Source organism: Miniopterus schreibersii (genome assembly GCF_964146895.1).
Source record: "Miniopterus schreibersii genome assembly, chromosome: 2".
Classification (NCBI taxonomy): Eukaryota; Metazoa; Chordata; class Mammalia; order Chiroptera; family Miniopteridae; genus Miniopterus; species Miniopterus schreibersii.
This window is the reverse complement of record NC_138102.1, coordinates 77,499,343-77,525,514: the sequence shown is the minus strand read 5'-3', so window position 1 is coordinate 77,525,514 and position 26,172 is coordinate 77,499,343. Positions and strand designations below refer to the sequence as shown.

Here is a 26,172-nt window from a genome sequence, read left to right as displayed (position 1 = left end):
GATGAGTGGATAAAAAAGCTGTGGTACATTCACACCTTGGAATACTACGCAGCTGTAAAAAAGAAGGCTCTTCTACACTTTGGGACAGTATGGAGGTACCTAGAGAGTATTATGCTAAGCGAAATAAGTCAGTCAAAGAAAGACAAGTATCACATGATCTCACTCATATGTAGAATCTAATGAACAAAATAAACTGATGAACAAAATAGATACAGAGGCACAGAAGCATGAAACAGACTGACAAACCTTTAAGGGAATGTGGGGGTGGGTGGGTGGTTGGGGAGAGATTAACTAAAGAACTTCTATGCATATATGCATAACAAACAGTGTGGTGAAGGCCTGGGGGTGGTGGGGGTGGGGTGGAGGGTGTGTCTGGGAGGAAATAGGGGACATCTATAATACTTTCAACAATAAAGATAAATTTTTAAAAAAAGAAGATGTGGTACATAATACAGTGAAATATTACTTGGCCATAAAAATGAATAAAATCTTACCATTTTCAAGAGCATCATTGAGCCTGGAGGATATTATGCTAAGTGAAAGAAGTCAGAGAAAGACAAATAATACCATATGATTTCACTTATAGGTAGAATTTAAAGAAGAAAATAAACAGGCAAACAAAACAGAAACAGAATTATAGATACAGAGAACAAACTGAGGGTTGCCAGGTGGGTGGGGATGTAGGAAATGGATGAAAAAAATCAAGAAAGTAAGAAGTTGCAAAATAGTAATAAGGATGTAAGGTAAAGTATAGGGAATACAGCCAATAATATTTTAATAACTATGTATGGTGCTAGGTGAGTACCAGAATTTTCAGAGAGATCACTTTGTAAATTATATAATTGTAGAACCACTATGCTCTACAATTGAAACCAATATCAAATACATATATATGCATGCACTTATGGTAAAATGTTTCAAATAGAACAAAACTATATACAATGAAAAGTTAGGCTCTTTTCCACACCAAACTTCTTGTCCTTTCCTCCTAACTTCCTCCAACATTTTTCTGCTTCCTTCTAGATATCTTCCATTCATATACTCACATAGGTGAATCTATTATTTTTAACCAAATTGAAATATTATGTATGAGCTGCATTATCTTGATTTTTTTTCACTTCACCTAATTTAGAGCTGTTTCTATATGAGTACATACAAACTTGCCTTCTTTTTAAAAAAAATTTCTTTTTAATATTGCATGGAATGCTGTGCAGTATTTTAAAATAGTGACCTATTGATGAACCCAAAGCATGGCTCAATGAACATTTTTATAACACTTTTTTGTTAATTTTTCATTGTATAAATATATTTGTAGAATCAGCTTTTTGAAGCAGAATTGATGATATGAGCATATGAGAGTGTATAACACGGATTTAAAGTACTTCTTCCTTAGGCACTAGTTTGGATGAATGCAGAACCCCGTTTCACTTCCAGTATTCCTACTGTGTTGGTCCAACATAGGGCTTGATACTTCATCCCTTGCTGCCCAGTTTCCTGTTTTTTTGTTTTTAAAATATATCTTTATTAATTTCAGAGAGAGGAAGGGAGAGGAAGAGAGAGAGAGATAGAAACATCAATGATGAGAGAGTCATTGATAGGCTGCCTCCTGCAAGCCCCCTACTGGGGAGGGAGCCCACAACCCAGGCATGTGCACTGACCTGGAATTGAACTTCAGTCTCCTGGATCATAGGTCAGTGCTCAACCGATGAGTCACACTGGTAGGGCCCAGTTTCTTGTTTAATAACAAAGATATTTAATGGCTATGCAAACTCTATAGCTGAGATATAATTTATTAAAATGGCACCAGAAAGTACCACTTACACACTGGGAGAATTGACTCATGGTACAATTCCACAAGTCTTTATTAAAGGCTCATTCATGGACCTGATTCATCCTTTTGTTCATGTCTGTCACATGTGTGGTCCTCAGCCACCACAGAGGATGCCTACCATGCCTCACCATCTGAAATTGCAGCAGCTGCCCAGGCTTATAGTGATTCAACTGTAGCCAGCAGGAGAGATTTCTATGGATACACATTAAGTGAAGGAAGGAACACCCCCTTTTTTTTAGGGAATCATGGGGACATTAAGCCCCTTCCAGACTTCTGGACTTGCTCCATCTCTGCCGCAACTGTGTGTCAGGGGCACTGCAGGGATGGAATAGCCTGTGTGGAAATCCTTTCAGAGGATATTAGAGTAGTGGGAGCCAACCTGAAAGTCTCAGGCTCATGAGCAGCTTTTGGAACATCACAGACAAGCCTTAAAGGAGCCTTGGAGGGAAAACTGTTAATAAAGTAAGAGTTTTTCTTTTTTTGCAATAAGGAAGAAATGTTATCAAGAAGTGAAGCCACACATTTTCAGTGATATGCTAATAGGCCAATTCTCTGGAGGAGAAAAACAGCTCTGATTTGTAGTGTTTTCCATGTAAATACTTTGACCATGGCTGATTGGGAAAAGATGCGCATTAACTATTGTACATCATAAGCCAGTATGAGCTAGTCCTAGCTCACCACAGCATTTTATCTTTATATGCAAGTGAAAGAGTTGTTTGTTTCTCTCAACAGAATTCTTGTTTGCAAATTTTCACAGTTGTGTCAATACTGCCACCTGTCCAACTGATATTGAGAGGATAAAAATCATTTTATAACTAACAACAAAGAATATTGCTGTTCTGGTTACTATTGCTGCTAACAAACCCCCAAAACCTAATGGCCTCGGAAAACTATTTTATTCTTATAGATTTTGAGGGTCAGGAATTTGGGTAAGGGAGATCTGGAGATGGCTTATCTCTGCTATATGACAGGGTCCTCAACTAGGAAGATGCAAAAGCTATGTTTACTTGGCAACTGGAGGACTCGAATCATCTAGAAGGCATCCTCACTCACATGTCTGGTGGCTGACACTGGCTTTCATCTGTCATCACAGCTGAGACTATTGGCCAGAACACCTACATGTGGCTACATGGGCATTCTCCTAAAATGATAGCTAGGTTCTAAGAGCAAGCATTCAAAGAGAACCAAGTGGAAGGTGTATTGCCTTTTATGATGTAACCTTGTTTCCTATTAATTTGTTTGTTTGTTTGATAGAAAAATTCTTTAATCAAAACAAGTTTACATGTTGACACTTATGGCTTAACTAGAATAATCTGTCCAAATTTTAATTGTACTAAGGACCAAACAGATATATTAGCAAGAGTTCCCTCAGAACACTGGGTCTTAGGTTCCATTGTAAGACCTCTCAAAATTAAAATTCCAATTATTGAAATAATTCAACTTTTCATCTATTGATGAAAAAAAGGTTATCTGAGAGGTCAAAACATACAATGTATGCCACATGCAAACACTTAAGTATTAAAAGCCCCTTTCCCATATCCATAATTTAAAAACAGAAGTGTGTTTTAGCTACTAAAAACCACCAACTGACCTAATCAAATACTATGTGTTAAAAGTATGCCTTAAATCTTTTGTGTTGACCTTGGTTCACTCTGATTTAGTTCATATACGTGAATATACAGACTATCAAAAACCACTCCTTTACTTTGTCTACTGCCTCAGAGCAACTAATATTTCTACTTTTTGCAATGCTGTCACATGTACTATACAGAAATAAAAATTCCCTTCTGATACAGCCATATTTTCAAATAGATTAGTTTCATTATTGTAGTATTTACTTTTATTTACCTCATAAGCATCATGAATTGTTTTCCAATTAAAAAATACTACTTAGTGACTTTCTTAATGAGAGTGACTTTAAAAAAAATTCAGAAATGTCTAAAAAATAAACTTTTATCATTTAGTTTTCAGTTTCAGCTACTAGTGCCTGTAAAGGATTTTAGATGGCTGAACCCTAGAGCTAGATTTGTTCTTATATTCACTCATTCTGCTCTCTGCAGAAAAGTCATGTGACTTTGCTGAATTCACAGCCACAAAATTAAATTAGCTTCTCAAGTTAACATGAGTTTTGTACCTTGTAGAATTGTTAGTTTAATGCTTTCTTCAAAGGACCTTGTAAGACACAATGTCATTTCTGTTAAAGTTGTAAGCTTGTCCAGATTCAAAGGGAGGGAATAGGAAAAATGTCAAAATCACATTTTTAAAAGAGTATGTGGGCTGGGAGTTATTTTTGTGGCTCTCTTTGAAAAATATGATGTGTCAGAATTGGCATTTAGGGAACACTTTGGAGAAGTAGACTGGGAATGACTCCCATTCAGTTCTTTCCCAAACCTCCCTTGAAGTCTTGGTCCTTCAGAGAAACATCTTAGAGCTTTGTTAATGATTCATTTTCTTCTAGGTGTTCTAAGCTCTATCACAAAGAAACAGTGTGAGACTTTCTATTAGTGTAAGAAACCAAGAGAATCATAGTTATTTATCCATTCATTCATTCAACAAAAATTTATCAGGCACCTGCTCTGAGCCTGGCACTATGCTAGGTATTTGGGAGGTCATGCATTCTCAGTGCTTGGGTTATAATGGAGGAAACAAACACCAAACAAACTTGACAGCTTTGTAACAGTGCTAAAATGATAATATGTAGGGTATGTGATTGAGAATGATTGGCAGGGTGCTTATGTTAGATAGGGTGGTCGGGAGAAGCCTTTTTGAAGAAGTGACTTTAATAGGACAAGTGAAAGAATTTTAAAAAGCCATGGGAAGAGTGTCTTAGAAACAGGAGACAGCAAATATAAAGTCCCTGAGGTAGGAAAGAGTGAAGTGCATTTTTTTTTTTTAAATATTTCAGAGAGAGGAAAGTCATTGATCGAGCCCACAACTCGGGCATGTGCCCTGACCGGGAATCGAACCCTGATTGACTGGATCCTAGGTCGACGCTCAACTGCTGAGCCATGCCCGGCCAGGCTGAAGTGCATTTTAGAGGCATATTGAGAAAGTGGGATCAAGATTTGACCAAGAGGGCTAGTGGATATAAAATTGTGGAACCATCAGCACAAAGATGGTATTTAACAATGTGGGGAAGAAAAAGATGAGCCAGACAGAGTGTAGATGGGGCAGAGATAAGAAGACCCAGTGCCCAGAGGAATGCACTGTTTAGTAGCCTGGCTGGAGTGAAAGAATCAAAATGGGAGGTTGGGAGGGAGAGCAGCAATGGAACATGAAAAGTAGAAAGCACAGTGAGATAAATGCCATAGAAGAGATTGTTTCCATCTGCTGAGTTCAGCTAATAGGCTGAAGAAGATGGGGCCAGACATGAGTCATGGGATTGAGAACATGAGGGTTATTGTTGATGTTGAAAAGAATGCTTTCATTGGAATGGAGAACCTGAAAGCCTTATTGGTGTGGGAGATGAGGAGGAGGCAACATTTAAGGTTATTTAACATTTTTGCTGGAAGGGAAAAAAGAGAAATGGAGCATTAGAATTTTCTACAGCAACTTATTCAGAATACTAGTTATATGATGTCTTAGTCCATTTGAGCTGCTAAAACAAAATACCCTAGACTGCATGGCTCATAAACAACAGAATTTTGTTTTTCACAGTTCTGAAGGTTGGAAGCCTCAGATCAGGATGCCAGTGTGGTTGAGTTCCAGCGAAAGCCTTCTTCCAGATTGCAGACTGTGCCTTCTCATTGTATCCTCATATGCCAGAAAGAGAGAGGAAGAGCTTTCTGGGATCTCTTTTGTAAGGGCACTAATCTCATCATGGGGGCTCTACTCTCAGGACCTAATTACCTCCCAAAGGTCTCACCTTCTAATACCATGCCATTGGATTTAGGACCTCAATGTATGAATTTGGAGGGAGGGGCACAAACATTTAGTACATTGCACATTAGATATTAATTGGTTTAAAGCAAATGAAAGTTTTGAGAAACTTAGGTTTAAAAATGTATTTGCTACCTATCTTTACAGAGCCTTGGTAAGTTAATGTGAATTATGAATTTTCCTTCTTATTTGATGCCAGCAAGCTTTTTAAAAAGTTATTTATTTTTTTATTACAGTTAACATTCAACATTATATTAGTTTCAGGTGTACAGTATAGTGGTTAGACATGTATATAACTTACAAAGTGATCTCCCCCCCCCCCCCCGGAATAAATCTAGCACTCACCTGGCACCATACATAGTTATTAGAATATTATGAACTACGTTTATTCCCTAGGCTGTACTTAACATCCCCATGACTGTTCTGTAACTGACAATTTGTACTTCTTATCCTTCCACCATTTTGACCCTCTCCCATCTGGCAACAATCAGTTTGCTTTCTGTATGTATGAGTTCTTTCTGTTTTGTTTGTTTATTTATTTTGTTCTTTAGATTCCACATATAAGTGAAATCATATGATACTTTTCTTTCTCTGTCTGACTTATTTTACTTAGCATAATACCCTCTAGGTCCATCCATGTTATCACAAATGGTAAGATTTTATTCTTTTACATGGCTATCATTCCATTGTATATATATATATCACATCTTCTTTATCCATTTATCTTTTGGTTGGAGCATTTCATACATTTAAATTTAAAGTAATTATTAATAGGCATATAGTTATTGTCATTTTATTTTTTTCTGACTGTTTTTGTAGTTTTTCTCTGTCCCTTTTCTATTCTATTGCTCTCTTCTCTTATATGTTGATGACTTTCTGTAGTGTTGTGTATGTTCTTTCTCTTTATTTCTTGTATATGTCTTGTAGATTTTTGGTTTATGGTTACCATGCACTTCATATATACCAAACTATGTTTATAGCAGTCTATTTCATTTAAATTTTTTAAATTTGTGAATTATAGTTGACATACAATATTATATTTGTTTCAGATGTACAACCCAGTAATTAGAAATTTATATATCTTATGAAGTGATGACTCTGATAAATCTAGTACCCATCTGACACCATACATAGTTATTACAATATTATTCACTATATTCCCTATGCTGTACTTTACATTCCATGACTACTCTGTTACTACCAATTTGTACTCCTTAATCCCTTCACCTTTTTCACCAATCCCCCAAACTCCCTTCCATCTGGCAGCCATCAAAATGTTCTCTGTATCTATGAGTCTCTTTCTGGTCTGCTTGTTCATTTATTTTGTTCTTTAGATTCCACAAATAAGTGGAATCACATAGCATTTGTCTTTCTTTGATTTATTTCACTCAGCACAGTACTCTTTAGGTCCATCATGTTGATGCAGATGGCAAGATTTCATTTTTTTAAAAGGCTGAGTACTAGATCTATCAGAGTGATCGCTTCATTGTATATATGCACCACTTCTTTATCCAATCATCTATTGATGGACACTTAGGTTGCTTCCATATCTTGGCTATTGTAAATAATGCTGCAATGAACATATGGATGCATATATCTTTTCTGTTTAGTGTTTTGGGTTTCTTCAAAATAATACCCAGAAGTGGAATTGCTGGGCCCTTTGTTGTCTCTTGTTATAGCCTTTGTTTTAAAGTCTTTTTTGTCTGAGATATGTATTGCTACCCCTGTTTTGTTGTTTGCTTCCATTTTCATGAAATATCTTTTCCCATTTCTTTCCTTTCAGCTTGTATGTGTCTTTTGATCTAAAGTGAGTCTCTTGCAGACAACATATGCCAAGGGTCTTGTTTTGTTATCCATTCAGCCACCCTATGTCTTTTGATTGAAGCATTTAATTCATTTGCACCTAAAGTAATTGTTGATTGATATTTATTTATAACCATTTTATTATTTATATTTTTAATCTTTATTCTTCTTCTTAAAGAAGACCCTTTAACATTTCTTGTAGTACTGGTTTGATGGTGATGAACTCCTTTAGCTTTTTCTTGTGTGGGGAGCTCTGTCCTTTAAGTCTAAGTGATAGCTTTGCTGGGTAGAGTAATCTTGGTTGTAGGTTCTTTATTTCCATCACTTTGAATATTTCATGCCAATCCCTTCTTGCCTGAAATGTTTCTGTTAAGAAATTAGCTGAGTTTTATGGAAGCTCCCTTGTAGGTAATTAACTGCTTTTCTCTTGCTGCTTTTACAATTCTCTCTTTGTCTTTAATCTTTGGCATTTTAATTATGATGTGTCTTGATGTGGGCCTCATTTGGTTCATCTTGTTTGGGGCTCTCTGTGCTTCATGGACTTGTATGTCTATTTTCTTCACCACGTTAGGGAAGTTTTCAATCATCATTTCTTCAAATAGGTTCTCAATCCCTTGCTCTCTTTCTTCTCCTTCTCATATGAATGATGTTACACTTCATTTGTCCCAGAGGTCCCTTAAACTACAGTCATTTAAAAAAAATTCTTTTTTCTTTTTGCCCATCTTATAGGTGTTTTCCTCTACCTTGTCTTCAAAAATCACTGATTCAGTCCTCTGATTCATCTAATCTGTTGATAATTACTTCTAGTATATTCTTTGTTGCAGTTATTGTATTCTTCATTGCTGAATGGTTCTTATTTTATAGTTTCTATGTCCTTTTTTATGCTTACTATATATTTGTTGACATTCTCACTGAGTTTACTCATTCTTCCCATAAGTTCCTTGAGCATCCTTATTACCAGTGTTTTAAACTCTGTATCTGGTAGATTGCTTGCTTCCATTTCATCTAGTTCTTTTTCTGGAGATTTCTTTTATTCTTTCATTTGGGACATTTTCTTTGTTTCCCTATTTTGGCTGCCTTTGTGTTTGTTTCTATGTATTAGGTAGATCTGCTGCATCTCCCAGTCTTGGTAGGGTGGCCTTATATAGTAGGTATTCTGTGAATCCTAGTGGCACAGTCTCTCTTCACTAGAGCCAGGAACTCCAGGGGTGTCCCTTGTGTTGGTTCCATATACTCTCCTGTTGTAGTTGAGCCTTGATTTCTGTTGGCACATCATTAGATGAAATTGACCCTCAGGCTAACTGCCTGTGAGGACTGGCCATGACTACAGCAGACAAGCTGTTGTGTGGTGGCTCATCCCACAAAGCAAGGTTCACTTTAGCTGGCCTCTGCTACCTTCAGAGTTAACCCTTTTGGTATGTCATTTGTGGCAAATTGGGTAGTGCACCGGGTGTCTTGGTTCTGAGGCTTCTTGGGAAGGGCTTCAGTGTAGGCCAAAATCAACTGCTGCCTGTGTTTGGCCCAGGGCCACTTGATAGGAATTAGAAAGTGATCTGTGGTTGGTAGATGCCTATACTGGGCTTGGAGGCACCTGAGGGTTGTTATGCTGACACTAATTCCAGGCCTGAGGCCACTTAGCAAGAGGTACAGGTCAGCTGCTTATTTGAGGCTTGTGGATCTTGAGAGATTTTAAGAAAGTTAGCAACATGAGCCCAAGCTGGCTGCTTGTGTGGATTAGCCTTTGAAAGTGGTGTGGGCTTGTCTGTGAACTGGGTGTGTCCCAGAGAATCACCAGAGGTGGGGCAAGAGCCATGCTAGCCAGGTTAGTGGAGACTCAGAACTAGGGCTCTCCCATGTTTACTGGCTATGTGTGGGGAGGAGGGCTCAACAGAAAACAACAGAAAACAAATGGTGCCTGCTGGCACATTAGTTCTGGGAAGAGCTGCCCCTCCAGCTCTTGCTCTGAAGCCAGGCAATTCGGTTTCTCCCTATATGTCCCTGGTGCTTTTTGAGCTGCTTCTCTGGATATTAGGGCAAGTATTTAAGAGCATAGAAGTCTGTACTCAGGCCATTTAAGAGGATGCTAGGGCTACAGTAGCCCTCACTCTCATCTGGACTGATCCCCTGATGATTTCTCGCAGCCAGCTGTTGTGGGAACTCCTCTTCCCAACACTGGTGCTCTGGCTGGGTCGTCCAGTTTGGGGCTGGAAGCCCTTCCTCCTCAGTGAGGACCTCTACAGCCAAGATATCCCCCTTGATTCTTAACTTCCATATGTGGGTGTAGGACCAGCCTGTTTCATACCTCTGCCCCTCCTACAGGCCTCAACATAGCTTCTCTTTTATATCCTTAGTTATAGAGTTCTGTTTTATTAGTCTTAAGGTGGCTCTCAGGGGTGGTTTTTCTACAATTTAGTTGTAGTTTTGATGTGGTCGTAGGAGGAGGTGAGCATAGCATTTACTTACTTTGCTTTTAAAAAAATTTTTCAAGTTGTGTTTTATGAGACTAACGGAACAGACTTTAAGAAATACAGTAGTACCTCGGTTTTCAAATGTAATCTGTTCCAGAAGACCGTTCGAGTTCTGAAACGTTGGAAAACCGAGGGATCAACAGTCAACAGCTAGGCCTTAGGATCTTGCACTCAGCAGAAGCCATGTGGCATGTTCGACTTCTAAGCTGTGTTGGGAAACTGAAGCATTTACTTCTGGATTTACAGCATTCATAAGCCAAAATGTTCGTCAATGGAGACATTTGAAAACTGAGGTACCACTGTACTAAATTTACCTTAATTTTTTGTACTTAAGTTTTATAGAGGGAAGATATAGGAAAAGCTTACTAAATGTGCATTTCTGTGTTTTTTGCAAAACAATAGTAAGCACACTATCAATTGAGTTACTCAATATGCACTAGATAAAGAACTTTGTGAAAAATTCCCCATACAAATCAATACCAGGAAAAATGAACTGGGACTTTAAAAAATACTGATCAGTGAATCAAAGATGAATCACAACATTCTAGAGCTAAAAATGAACTTAAAGTAATGTAGTCAGTCCCATCACTTTTGCAGAGGAGAAACAGGCCCAGAGATGTTAGAGAACCTGCAGATGCCCTGGACTCCTTAGCAGCAAGTCCCCTCCTCTCAGCCCAGTCCTCTGGTCACTGTCTTGTGGGGAAACCCTAGATGTTCCCATCACCACACTGAGCTGCCAGGAGTCTTGGTAATAGGTCTTGTCCTTAACTACAGGAACCAATTTATCCCAGTTGCCTGATAACATCTACTAGCCTCTCTTAAAAATTTTTTTCTCTAGATGTTTTTAATGAGTATGCTTTACCTGGGTTTAAGTTAAGAGCTCCACATATTTTTAGAAAGCAGAATTATAAATTACATAAATTTAAAAAAATGAGTGCATAGGTAGAAGGATTTATAAATTAGTCCTGTATGTTTGAAACCAGGAAAGTATTTTCCTATGCAATCCATGTTAAACATGGTGATTAGTTTCTTTTTTTTATAAAACACTTTATTAAATTTATTGGGGTGACAATGGTTAATATGAACATATAGGTTTCAGGTGTGAGTTTCTATGTTACAAGATCTATATTGCTCTGTGTGCCCACCACCCAAAGCCATATCTTCTCCTGTCACCATATATTAAGACCCCTTTTACCCCCGCCCCCTTCCCTCTGGTAACCACTACACTGCTGTTTGTGTTCATGAGTTTCAGTTTTACATTCCACATGTGAGTGAAATCATATGGTTCTTAGCTTTTTCTGACTGCTTTATTTCATTTAGCATAATATTCTCAAGGTCCACCCATGTTGTTATGAATGGCAATATTTCATCCTTTCTTATGGCTGAGTAATATTCCATTGTGTAGATGCGCCACATCTTCTTTATCCAGTCCTCTATTGCAGAAGACTTTGGTTGTTTTCATGTCTTGGCTACTGTGAATAATGATGCAATGAACAAAGTGGTGCATATATCTTTGCAAATACATGTTTTCAAGTTTTTTGGGGATATACCCAGGAAAGGGATTGCTGGGTAGTATGGTAGCTCTAGTCTTAATTTTTTGAGGAATCACCAGACTGCTTTCCATAGCGGTTGTACCAGTCTACATTTCCACCAGCAGTGAATGAGGGATTCCCTTTTCTCCACAACCTCTCCAACACTTGGTATTGCTTGTCTTGTTGATAAATAGCCACTCTAACAGGTGTGAGGTGGTATCTCATTGTAGTTTTGATTTGCATTTCCCTAATTGCTAGTGAGGTTGAACATCTTTTCATATATCTATTGGCTTTTCGTATGTCTTTTTGGAAGAGGTGTCTGTTCAGGTCCTCTGCCCACTTTTTGATTGGGTTGTTTGTTTGGTGTTGAGTTTTATGAGTTCTTTATATATTCAGGAAACTAAACCTTTGTTGGAGCTACTGTTTGCAAATATCATCTTCCATCAGGTTGGCTGCCTTTGTTTTGTTGTCAGTTTCTTTTGCTGTGCAGAAGGTTTTTAGTTTGTTATAGTCCCATTCATTTATTTTTGCCTTTACCTCCCTTGCCTTTGGGGTCAAGTTCATAAAATGTTCTCTACGACCAAGGTCCATAAGTTTGGTAGCTATGTTTTCTTCTATGTAACTTATTGTTTCAGGTCTCACATTTAGGTCTTTGATCCATTTTGAATTCATTTTTGTACATGGGGACAAACTGTAATCCAGTTTCATTCTTTTGCATGTGGCTGATGGTTAGTTTCTGTCATCAAAGTTCTTAACCCATCATGTAGCCGAAACTCATCCCGTGGGTTGGCCTGTTTAATATTATTGCTCCATTTCTTCTTGTCTATTAAGTGGATCAAGTCAACACATTATACACCTTAAAACTTACATAATAATGCTGGGGGGAAAAGAATATATACTTAAAGATCCATCTTTTTTGACCTACTGAAAAAGTTTTTTTTATTAAACTTGTAAAACTAATCATAATATACATTTATATGTCAGTATTTCAAAATAAATACACATATTTAGTTTTAGAGCTTTCAACTTCAGTTTTAAATACAGTTAAGTTTATCATCATGAAACTGTGTTTTATGTATGTGTGCATGTGTTATAAACATATGTATGGACATATACGTATATATATTTATTGCCTCTCAACTCCAAATTCACCTTTCCTTGCTCTGCTTTATGATTCTGTAGTCAGTTCCTATAAACATTTTTTCTTTGCCTGGTGGCATGATGATAGGTTTTGTCAGTGGAGGGAGAATGCAGAAGCCAGGGACTTCTCTTCTTGTTTCTAGTGTGCTTCCTTCTCTTCTTGCTTCTGTGGTGCTTACCTGGCATGCAGGACATCCAGTCAGGTTCACATCCCAGCAAGTTTCAACTGTACCCCTGAAGATAATTTCCCAGCCTGAGATCTGGCTGAACGGATGTCCTACAACTAGATAATTAAAGAAGCAACTCTGAGACTGGTAGGAGGGTGGAGACATGGAACAGGCTGGTCCAACACCCATGTGTGGCATTTTTTTTTTTAATTGGGAGGGATATCTCAGAAGTAGTGGGCCCCTGTGAGGAGCAAGGCGTCCCAGCCCCACACCAGACCCCTCAACCCAAGGTTCCAGTAAAGAGAAGAGACGTCCCCATAACTTCAGGCTGTAAAAACCTATAGGGATTGTGGCTGAGTGACATGGAGGCTGCTGGAGTCCCAGGCAGTTACTCTTAAAGGGCCCATGCATAGACCCTCTCCCTTTGAGCTCCAGTGCTGAGGCAACAGTTTGAAAGGAATCTGGAAAATACAGGGAGGAACTAAATTGTCTGGCATCAGGGCAAGATCTGGGGGGGCAGCTTTCTCCCAGACAAAAGAGCTGGCAGAGGTCTTTGTTCCTTTACTGAGACCTCCCTGCCTCAGTGCTGACAGGCAGTCACCATAGCTGACTCTCCATAACCTGGCTCACACTGTTCACCTAACCCTGGTGACTCCCTGAAACCCCACCCCACCCAATTTGCAGCCCTGCCCAAGCTGTTTGCAGTGGCTTTTCCATATGAATGGCCTGTCCTAGCTCAGGTTTCAGACTCTTCTAAATCTCTTAATCAAGTAGAAGCTGTCTTCAGCTTGCCCTATACCTTTCAATAAGGGGCCCCAGGACCAGCAATAGCAGAAATATGCCTTGCTTCACAGCTTGGCCTCTCCTGGGCACCTACAAGCCCAACACAAGCACCAGTCATCTTCAGATTGCTCTGTAGCTTGTGCCAGGAGGCCCCAGAGCCAATGCATCTGGTGGTCAGCTTCAGACCATGACAAATTACAACCCTACCACATCCATGAGAGACCCACTCAAGGGGAAGACTCAGTGAGCACCAAAGCCCCATTGAAGCAAGTCTTGCTCCATAGGATTGTCTCCTGCACAGCACATTTTCTGTTGTAGTTGCAGCTGGTTCACACAGCCAGTTGGCCTGAGGTTCAGTCCCTCATACTGACGCCAACAGCAATCAAGGTTCACCAACTACAGGACAGTGTACACAGCCCACACAGGAGTGCACCTAGAATGCTCAGCTCAGGTGACTGGGGAGGCTAAGCCACTGGACCCTACAGGACACCTACTACACAAAGTCACTCTACCAATTCCAGGAGACATAGCAGCTCTACTTAATACATAGAAACAAACACAAGGAAGTAGCCAAAATGGGGAGGCAAAGAAACATGTCACAAATGAAAGAACAGAAGGAATCTCCGGAAAAAAACTGAGTGAAATGGAAGCAAGCAAACTACCAGATTCAGAGTTCAAAACAATGGTTATAAGGATGCTCAAGAAACTTAGTGAGAACTCCAAGGAACTTAGTGAGAACCTCAAGAAACTTAGTGAGAACATTAACAACATAAAAAAAGACCAGTCAGAAATGAAAGTTACACTAACTGAAATGAAGATTAATATACAGGGAATCAACAGAAGAGTAGAGGACACTGAGAATCAAATCAGCGATTTGGAATATGAGGAAGCAAAAACACCCAATCAGAGCAGGAAAAAGAAAAAAGAATGCAAAAATATGAAGATAGTGTAAGGAGGCTCTGGGACAACTCCAAGAGTATCAACATTTGCCTCATGGGGGTGCTTGAAGGAGAAGAGAGGGAGCAAGAAACTGAAAACCTATTTGAAAAAATAATGACAGAAAACTTCCCATACTTGGTGAGAGAAATAGACTTACAAGTCCAGGAAGCACAGAGAGTCCCAAACAAGAGGAACCCAAAGAGGCCCACACCAAGACACATCATAATTAAAATGCCAAAGGTTAAAGACAAAGAGAGAATCTTAAAAGCAGCAAGAGAAAAGCAGTTAGCTACATACAAGGGCGCACACATATGAGTCAGCTGATTTCTCAACAGAAACTTTACAGGTCAGAAGGGAGTGGCAAGAAATATTCAAAGCGATTAACAGAAAGGACCTACAACCAAGATTACTCTACCCAGCAAAGCTATCATTTAGAATTGAAGGTCAGATAAAGAGCTTCCCAGACAAGAAAATGCTAAAGGAGTTCATCACCACCAAACCAGTATTACATGAAAGGTTGAAGGGTCTTCTTTAAGAAGAAGGAGAAGGAGAAGGAGGAGGAGGAGACAAGGATTAAAAATATGAACAATTTAATGGCAATAAATACATATCTATCAACAATCGAATCTAAAAATCAAATTAAATGAACAAGTAATCTAATGAACAAAGTCAGTGTGAATTATTGAGTCAAGATTATTGTTTCTGGGTCATGAGGATGTGGTTTGCATTTGTTTCTCATCTACTGAAGTCATCTTAGTGGATTTAAGTTCCATTATTCTCTCTTCAGGATTAACTACAGAATGTTTTTACACCTATGTTTTGGTTCTCATTGCACCAATAAAGATTTCACAATGGAAAGCAGTGCTCACTCTGTGCTGGGAAATCTATGGCTATGAAACTTTTCAGAGATATCTATGTGTCTGTCTAATACATTAACCCCAGTGATACTTGGATTCATAGGGTTTTGGTATGTCTGCATCACGGCTTTTGTTAACGATTTTTCATGCAAGTAAAAGACATGCTCTGAAATCCAGATCTTAATGGTGGCGGTGATCTGTGGAATGCACAGGCAGTACTAGGAAACAATGAGGCAAAGAGGCAACATCTGCCACCACCCCTTCACAGTCCCAGCTATCACAGCTGGCTACGTATATACTATACTTTTTAATTGTTTTGTTTCTCCATGCTACATTCTGTATAATTTCTTATGAGCTATCCTCTAGTTCACTAATTCTCTTTAATTGTTTCTAATTGTCTATTGAACCCACCCATGCAATTTTAAATTTTATTTTATGTTAATTTCTATAAAATTCAATTATTTCTGCTTTGTCATTTTATATATATATATATTATATATATAATATATATTATATATATTATATAACATATATAATATATATTATATATATTCTATTTCCAAAGAGATTCTCATGTTTGCCTTTTGTTTATTCAAATATAGTGAATATGATGATTACTTTATAGACTCTGGTGGATGAATTATCCACCAAAGCCTCTGTGTTATCTATTGCTTCTGCTGGTTCTTTCTAGCTCTCTTGTGTGCCTAGTTATTAATAACTAGATACTGGGTGTTTTATTTGAAAAAATGTTGTTGTCATAATTTGGGACCAGAAAGGATATGTCGTTGCTTCTACCAGGCATGGGGATGCTACCAGTTGTGGATCAACTTAAATAAAGTTCAAGGTTTGAGATCCCCTAGATGACCTAGATATAAAGCTGAAGTGTAACTCCATGTGAAGACTGAACCATTCCAGGACCATTCTCACACTATAGGTCCTTAAGGTCCCAACTTATTTTGAGGAGAGTTTCTTGTTATATTCCCATAATGTTTATATTCTCAAGGAAAATGTTTGGGATAGGCACATGCCATCAGGGCAAATATATCTGTTCCTTGCCCCCCTCCCCTTTTTTTAGTTCCTGAATTATCATTTTCCTCTTCAGTTTTTATAATTCCTGGTTATCTTTCAGCTCTTAGATTTTTAAAGAATATTTTGTCAAAAATCTTTTGTTTGGCCCTGGCCAGGTAACTCAGCTGGTTAGAGCATCATACTGGTATGCCAAAGTTGTGGGTTCGATCCCCAGTCAGGGCACATACAAGAATCAACTAATGAATGAATAAATAAGTGGAACAACAAATCTCTCTCTCTCTCTCTCTCTCTGAAATCAACAAATTTTTTAAAAAATTGTTCTTAGGGTTGATTTGAATAATACAGCTCATCGTTACTGGAAAGAAAGAGTCCTTTTGGATATATTTTGAAGGTAAATCTAATAGGACTTTCTGACTGACTAGAGGAGATATGTAACAGAAAGAGGAGTCAAGGATGACTGCAAAATTTTTGACCTGACTGTTTAAGAATGGAGAAGCCAATGGAGGTGAGAAAGATGGAGGAGGAAGCAAGCTGGAGGAAGAATCACAAGTTTATTTAAGAGTATGTTAAGTTTAAGATGCCTAATCAACATGCAGGTGGAGAAGCTGAGTAGGCAGCTGGGCATATAAGCCTGGAATTCAGGAAAGAAGTTGAACCTAAACATAGATAATTTGGAGCTCTCACTGTATAGGTATTTTAAATTGTGAGATTGGTTGAATCATCGAGGGAGTTGGTACAGATATAGAAGAGGTCGAAAGACCGAACAGACATTCAGGAAGTATTAATTCTCTCCTCCACTTTTCCTGATGCACTTAATAAGTATAATATATTGCCAGACATAAGATGGGAATTTTTTTTTCTTTTGAAGACTAATTATAATACATAAATAAAAATAGAAGAAATCTGTCACCATATCCTGTCACCCTACTTCTTCACTATTGTTCTGTCCTTCCTTGTTTCCTCATTCCCACTGCACTGCCTACTCTGGGCTTTCAACATTTCTCAGCTGTTCACCACACAGCCTCAGAGCTGGTCTTCCTACTTCTACCCACACTTCCTTATGTTTCCTGCACACCAGGGCCAGTGTCATCTCTCCACAACCCAAGGGTGATTACTGAAGATCCGTTCTTGAAGTGGCAGTCATAATTTAATATTTATTAACATCATTTTTACAAATTTAGGTTGACAAAATTATAATAGTGACTAAGGAAATAATGTAAAGTTTTGCCAAGAATATATGAGTTAAAGTATAGCATTTAGGGTAATTATTTTCTATTCATTGAAAATCATGTGTGGTAATTAGAAACACAACTGTAAATAAAAGACGGAAGCCTTTGTCAATTCTATGCCCACTTACAACTGAGTTTTTGTTCTATACATGCATCCATTCCTAGAATAAAAGGACCTACGTGTTCCAATCTCATGGTCAGAAGAAAGGGAGTTGGTTACTCAAAAAGAATTTCAAATCTCTACTAAGAGGCCCTTTGAAAATAAAATTTATACTTGTCTTCCAAATATAAGTTGGATGTGGACCTGAATAAAGACAGGAGAGTACAGTGGATGAGCTTTCATTTTCCTTGACCATATTTATTTAATTTGGGGGTCTATTTCTGAAACAATTAATTGGAGCAGAGGAATTCTATTTTTTCATCACTTTTTTTAAAATTTATAAGTCCAGTGCTCTACCATCCCTCTACTTTACTCTATATCTTTATTTCTTTTATCTTTTGGTCCACACAAAAGCTATGTCAAAATAAAAGGTAAAGTTATCAAAATAAAATGCTATTTTAATGGGAGCACTTCAGAAAAAGGGTTTATGACCAATGCTAATCCTTACCATAATTGACATACATTTAGTGCTTATTTTGGGCCAGGCTCTGTGCTAAGCACCGTGCATTGATGATTTCATATAAACCTCATTGCTATCTTATGAGTAGATACTTTTATTATTCTCATTTTAAAGATGAGGCACAGAGGAGTTAAGTAGCTTGTTAGGAGCTGTAAGGAGATAGTTGAACTTCGGAGGCCTTGAAGGCAATACTTCAATTGTAGTGAATTTCACGTAATTTTCATACACTAAGAACCAGTGATATAAAAACCTTGGTCAACATGAGGCATAGGGAGTGCAAACACACCTTGATTTTAAGTGGATTTATTCTCCCTTTTCCTTTGCACTCCTTCTCTCTTCCATATTCTTTGCCATTTCATCTCATCCCCTACCAATATGTTTTTCTGTCTTGCATTCCTGAAATTCTGCAGCACACTAGACACTAATATGAGTTTCAATGGATACACTGGCTTTTAGGGAGTAGGAGCTAGAGCAGAATGGACTTCTCCTGAACAAGGGATGTGAAAACTGGAGTGAAATCTTAAGTAGGAGAGGAGACGGCATCAGAGAGAGGAGTCTGTGGGTTAAGTGCCATGAGTGAGGAGGGCAGAGCCCACTTTGGAGAGGTCTGGACTTTGGAGAACAGTAATATTGAACTATATGTGATGCAAACTTTCTGTGTGATTACACAAAAATCTTCATTAATGACCTCAATAATGATGACATTCTTAGGTAATCTGATTTCCAGTGGAAGTTGCTGAAAGGCTGAGCTCATGTTCTGGTTGATTTAGCCTGAATCAGGGTCAAAAGTCATAAATAAGAGAATTCAAGTCTGACAGACAAAAGATTTTTCATCAAACAGTGGGAAATTGGCATTCACAGTGTCAGAGCTGGGGAATTCCTGATAATGGCCTGGCCCAGGGTCTAATCATGGGAGAAGTGACTGAAAGGGAAGAGTAGAAAGGTCTCTAGAAGTGAGTAAGTGAAGACACTGAGGCAGAATTCATTCGTGACAACCCTCATACCCTGGTCATTGCTTACTTTTTACTGCTATCATTATAATAAGCCAATAGTGATCTACTGTATCTATGTTACATCAAAATATCCAGATGGAAAGTGAAAAATTGAGGCTCCTCAAGAAGATGGTTAGAGCAACACCAAGCATCCAACAGTGGAAAAATAAAGTGTCAAGGTGATTGATGAGTCACCTTTATCCAGACATTTTGAAGTGAAGTAGGAATAGCTAGAAAGCAGATATTGGCAGACAGTGTCCTAGAAATGAAATTTGGAAGTTACATCTAGCCTAAGAGCCTGCAGAAAATGGGGTCTTCATATTAGCCAAAATAAAAGCTGGCCAAAGAGATGAAAGGCAGACAAGAGCCTGGGAAGTCTGTCAAAGAAAAGATTTTGAAAATTTAGGTAGCAGGAGATGAATTACAGTGTCAGTGCTAAGATAAAACAGCCTTGGAAGTGAAACCTACATAAGAAGCAAAGGTAAAAAAAATATAGAAGGACAGAGCTCAAAATGCTTTAGTGATACAGGCCTGTAGGAAATATTCTTCTGAAAATAAAATGCAATGAGACATCAAAGAGGGACTTTATGAAGTTTAAAGCCTTATTTTTACCTGTGGTCTAATATGGGATTTAAGTTTTATTGGAGCAAGGTACAGATGAAGAATAAATAAAATTTAAGTGCACTAGATAGTGTTTTTAATTAAGTAGAAGTCAGAATTTTGAATAATAGGAATGGAGAATGTTTTTTAAACACTAATGTGCACAGAATCACCTGGGGGTCTTTGCTGCAAATTTTGATTCAGTATGTCTGCAGTGGAGCCAGAGATTCTGCATTTCTAAGAAGCCCCCAGGTGATGCCAATGCTGCTTGTCTTGGGAGCACACTGCCAGTGACAAGTTTGTAGAGCAGTGGCTTCCACATCTGGATTCCCAAGAAAGCTCCCCAGGGAAAACCGGTATGCAGCAGGATTTTGGAGTCAAAGCTATTGAAGAACTTGTTGGACATTAATTAATGCAAAACTCAAAGAAATCAGGACATTCATGAAGCTTTTTCAAATAAAACTTTTTTTTTTCCTAATCAGAATATAGAAAAAATATTGTAGATGTTTGTATAAAATATCTAAAGCAGCCATCAGAAAATTTGGGTGGGGTGATATGTTTTCAATAAACTGTACAGTGTTTGTTTTAAAAGTGTTGACGGCTTGGAGTGGTTAAAAGAGGACAGAGCAAATGAGTAAATCTGTATACATATGAACACTTTTGTGGCTTCATTGATACTATTTTAATTGTTTGGATAATAAATGTAGCAGTGACTTTTAGGTATTTAAGGAACTAGGAACGGAGAGAGAGGGAGAGAAAGTGGAAGGGAGGGAAGGAGAGAGAGAGAGAGAATCTGAGTGCATGTCTGTATGCCTCTGTGTGTGTGTGTGTGTGTGTGTGTGTGTGTGTGTGTGTGTGTGGTCAGACAAGTCCTACCTTCACTGGAAACCCAGGGCCAAGAGATGCTGACATCCTGCTGGAGAGTCATACCTTGTATTACATTCAGGTGGTGAAAATACAATGCTCTTCAAGCACCTACCCTCTTTCAATTCATCAGACTGTTCCTCTGCTTCCTCTGATTTTCCTAGACATCAACAGGATTCAGTCTGTGCTGCATCCAATTTTGTCCCTTTGAGTGGAATGTAATTAGATGCAAATATGAATCACAACTATTGTCAGAATTCAAATGAGTTTTGATGAGAATTAATATTTTTTACTCATAGAAGAACTGATTCAGAGCATGCAATAAGGCAAAAATTCAAAATTAGGCAGAAACCACTTATTTCTCAAGCAGAAATAGCTATATTATATTCATCTTATAGAGATTAGAATTTTGCCATACAGATATCAAAGCTTTATGCTATAATTGATTTCTTATCCTGCCTCCCAAATCTTACCCTCCACAACAATTGAATAAATGACTATATGACAGAATTAATTGAATGCTATTATGTTCACTTCACAGTTTTAGTTTCACATCTTGTCTCATTAACACTATTATCCGGGAAAGCATTATGTTAAACAAACAAACAACTGTGATATACTGTATGTATTAATCAGAATTCTTGTGTTTGCAGTGACAAACTCTACTCGCACTGATTTAAACCAAAGGAAAGTGAAGTGATCAACTTTTTTAACTACAAAATTGAGGTACACTTTAGTAGCATTGAATGCAGAGTCGATTTTTTCAATTTCTTTCTCTATCTTCTGTTTCCTTTGAGTGTTGACCTTATGCATTCCTATACTAGACAGCTTTTTCCAATTGGGGAAGGTGTTCAAAGTGGCTTGCCCTTGTGGGCTTTAGGACTCAAGATCCCAGAAGAAAATGAAAGCACTTTCCCCCATACCCATGGCAGAAAAATCCTCAGAAAGATGTGATTCAGCCTGGCTTACATGCCCTTCTCTGTAACCATCATTATGGCCATTGGACTAGAGTCCTCTAATTAGCCTCACTTGGGTCATATACTTATTTCTGGTACTACAGTGAGGTCAGTGTTGTCCCCACCTTGACAACCCTGAAGGAAGGGGTGATAAACAATCTGCTAATGTATTTCCATGCCATTATAGGCCTAGCTTGAATGGTGGGTAAGATGAGACTAGGGGGAGGTGGTGTCTGCCAAAGACAGGAAGAGAAGTATGTGGAAGGGGCTCAGGGAAGTTCAATGGACAAGACATGTAAAAAATAGAGGAGTCTCAAATTAACATGTATGTTTATGTATGTGCAGTAAGATTTATATATATTGGTAGTAGACTTCAGACAAGCTGTCAAGGTACAGTAACCTGTAACAGACAGTAAAGTTGGCTGGCTGCAGTGGGTCTTCTTAGGAAATTAACAAGCATGAAAGCATTTATTATTAAGTGCAAGGAATAGTTCATAATGATGTGTGATCTTAGATATAAAATTAACCTCAAATATTTTTAAAGCATAATTATCATAATTATGTGTTGTGTTAGCTCAGCTAAGCTCAAGAGAGCTGAGTTCTCAGGTGTCAGAGTAGCTGACTAAAGCAAGATACCAAAATGAAAGTAACAGTGAAGCCTCTAATCACTTACTGTGATAGTGTAAGCAAGAGGCTAACACTGGAGAAAGCACGACTCCCCTCTGTTCCACTTTTCCCAGTCGAACAGTGTGCCTGGCGAGGTTCAAGTGGATCAATGCAGACTGGGGGTCGCCTCACTATTGAGGGAGCCCTGAACACAGCGCTACTGCAGTTTTATGGCTCCTGCAGTTTTATGGATCATATATCAACACAATCAGACTCATGTTTAATCTGGGGGCTGGAAGGAGGGAGGAAAGGGAGTGCTAGAAGTGGAAAAGTACTGAATACTGAGTCAGTGTGGGGAAAAGTGCTTCGAGGTATCCCCATAAAAAGACCTCAAATTGAGGTGCTTGAGCTAGAAATGTAGTTATGCATAAGAGTAGGGCCAGCCAGCGGGGCCTGAGTCCTTGATTGCAACTTCCTTCAGAGCCTGCAATGCACTGGCTGTGCACTAAGTGCTTTGTGGGCAGGGCAGGCTTCCTCCATGAGAAGCCTTATGGTTGAAAAATCACACGAAAGCTTTTAGCTAGAAGCTAAACTCCTCAAATTTGTTTCTATTAAATAGTATAAAGGGTAGAGTTTGGGTAGCATTTTAAAATACAAAATAATATGTATTTTTTTCTCACAGATCACTCTTATCATGATGAGGAAGTTAAGAGTTGATAATAAATGAGGCAATTATTTCTATCACTCCTAGTCCCAGGGGATCCTTGTGCTATGCAGAATAATAAGAATTCTAAGACACTCAAAGTTAAAAGAACCTATAGATTTCATTTACCCAAACTTTTAATATTTATATATTACCCATCCCCAAGCGTCTTCCCACCTACCTGAATTCCAGTGACAAGAACCTTATACTTTCTAAAGTACTTCATCACATTTTCTCAGACTCTGTTGGTCAAAAAATTCTTTGAGGCCAAATCTGTCTCCCTGTCTCTTCGCCCACTGATTTTGGGACCATTTCGAACAACTATATTCTCTCTTACAACAGGCTGTTTTTCAAATGTTTGAAGTTAATGGTCACATGTCTTTCAGTCTAGTCTTTCCTGAGTGAGTGTCTTTAGTTGCTTCACTCTCCCTTTTATACATTATGGTTTTAAGAACCTTTACTCTCTAGTCCATCTCCTCTGAGCAACCTTGCCTGTCAGCTCTTCAGTGTGAAGAGCAACCATCATCTCTGTTGTTTTAGATCTTGTATTTTTATCACTGTGGCCAAAGACCAAGTTAGCTCTTAGGAATTGCTCTAGCATAATGTTAATACATATTCAGCTTACTATAAAAGAAAACTCCCAAGTTCTTTTCATGTGAACCTTACATCTTTATTTCCATATCTTCAGTTGGTTTTGGGCTACAAATTTTAGTGTAAAAAGATGCAGCCTTATTTATATCTCTATTTCACATTTATCGTAAGGTCCCCATATCTGTCATAATAGAAGAACAAGGAATCAAATAACAATAGTAGTTAAACACAGAGACTTAAAAATCCCCACACCCCTTTATATTTTAAAACAAACCTGATGCAAAAGAAGCTGCAAAACAAATGTTTGCTTAAAGAGCTCTAAGCTGAACAATCAGGTCAGGAAAGAGAACTTGGCCAGTCACTCTAGAAGTCTTTGCAAAGCGGAGGGACAGGAGGGCTGGCAGCAAAGCTGGGTGGCAGTGGTGGAGCTGGTGCAGGGGCAGAACGCCCCGCTGGGAATGAAGGCTGAGAGTTCGTGGATGCCCTGGACCGGTTCGGCACATTGCTGCTAAAAGTGATTTAACTCCTCACTTGAATAATTCCACACCTCTAGTGGGCCCTTCAGTGTATGGATAGTGGGTACAAAAACGGCTCTTGGATGATGGAGTAGCTAACCAGTTAGGGGCCTTGGTATATCAAAGGGTAGTAATAACAGAGGAATTCAACTTGCCTGATAAAACGGTTGGGTTTATTATTGGCAGGGGAGGTGAGATTTCATGGATTTAAGCAGAATCTGGTTGTGAAACTCAGATTGCATCTGGGAATCCTGGGATTCCAGAGGGGCCCTGTGTACTTACCGGAACCCCAGAAAGTACTGACTAAGCCACAAGGCTCCTGGGGCAGATTGTGGACCGCTGTAAGAATGGACATGGCTTTCCTGATGACATAGCAACCACACAATCCAGGAGATGCTGATCCCTGCGGCTAAAATGGGTCTGTCTTGTTGTTGGTAAAGGAGGGAAACAATAAAGCAGTTGCAAGACCTGACGGGTGTGAAAATGGCCATAATTCAGGGAGCCGACAGCCTCTTTGCATCACCGAGGCCCGCCTGAAGCAGGAGAAATGGTATTGGAGATCATGTGAGAAAAAGACCAAGTTGCCTCTGAGGTGTGTGCGGTGCCATCACATCCCACATGGGAGGAGGCAATGTAGAGGTGTCTGTGCCTAGGTTTGCTGTTGGGATTGTACTAGGAAGAAATGGTGAAATGATAAAAAAGAGACAGAATGACGCTGGTGTGAGCATTCAGTTCAAACCAGACCATGGTATTAGCCCAGAGAGAGCTGTGCAGGTCATGGGACCCCCTGATGTCAGTTCACAGCCCATCAACAACGAGCTTATTCTTACAGCCCAGCAAAGGCATGGCCTTGAGGCCTTGCAGTAGCCAGACAACACGGCTGTGGCCTTGACTGTGGCCCCTGAAGCGTGGGAACCCCTGGTGGCATCCAGGAGATAACATACACAGTGCCAGTCGGTAAGTGTGGCCTCATCATAGGCAAAGGGGGTGCGAACACCAAAAGCATAAACCAACGGTCAGGGGCACACATGGAGCTGCATCAGAGCACCCCTCCCACACCGGCCCCTGCCAGCGAATATTCATCAGGGGGATTCCTCAGCAGACCCAGCTGGCCAGACACCTCATAGATGAGAGAGTTGGCGGTTCCAGTCTTGGAGCACCTGGAGCCTTTGGACAGAGCCACCTTCAGCCAGTCACCTGCCGCAACTAATCAAAACACCTTTCCTCTAAGGAGCTCAGGGTGCTTCCCAAACATTGCTGCTAATGTGAACAAAACCCCCCACCCCACCCCATCCCTGTGAGTGGTCCTCCGGCCTTCTGACCCATGGCTGGGGCAGCACCTACCAGGCGTGGCAGCAATGCACACAGCAAGTCCAGTCTCACGGCCAGTGCCACTTCTCAGGCCAGCTCCCCACCGGGCTACTCCATGGCCTGGGCGGAATATTACAGACAGCAGACGGCTTTCCACCGCCAGACATTAGGGCACGTTCAGGCCCACAGCCAGGAACAGCAGGACAGTGACCTATGGCCTCCCCTCTCCAAATCATTGTGAGCGAAACCTATTTTTAACAGAGGATTTTAGATTTGCAAATCTTTTAATGAAGAACATTTGTTTTTGTTCTGTGAAACATGTATTGAGATTAACAGATTAAAAAAAAAATCAGGAAATTAGTTACTAAAATTTGCTGACAACTTTTTGTTTGTTATTTCAAATGTGGAAGCTCTGGGATTCTTTTTGGAGCAATATCTACAAATTCAGGCACCAGAATGTGCCTCATAGCAGTGACATTTTAACTCATGGTGTTCTGTTGTTGTTTGTTTTTGCAAGTCTTTTTATTTACAGTTGTTTCTGTTGCAAAGTGGCTTGGAAGTCTCAGGTGGTATGTAACAAATTATTATTTTAAATTTTAAACAGTATTTAAATGTTCTTAAATGTGTAAATTCATTAAATGTTTTACTTCTAATTTCTTATATCTTGGTTATCTGGTTTTATTGCATTTTTATAAAAACTGAACTATTATGTATCGTAATTATGTGAATTCTGAGTTGAGACAGAGAATTGTATTGC

At 39.0% G+C, this 26,172-nt stretch overlaps 1 pseudogene across 1 annotated transcript; it reads left to right on the top strand.

Moving 5' to 3' along the window:
* The first annotated feature begins 5,188 nt into the window (after positions 1-5,188).
* Positions 5,189-25,656, top strand: LOC308552441 (far upstream element-binding protein 3 pseudogene; annotated as a pseudogene). The gene is made up of 2 exons: positions 5,189-5,287; positions 23,904-25,656. The product of its transcript is annotated as a far upstream element-binding protein 3 pseudogene (transcript).
* Positions 25,657-26,172: the final 516 nt, after the last annotated feature.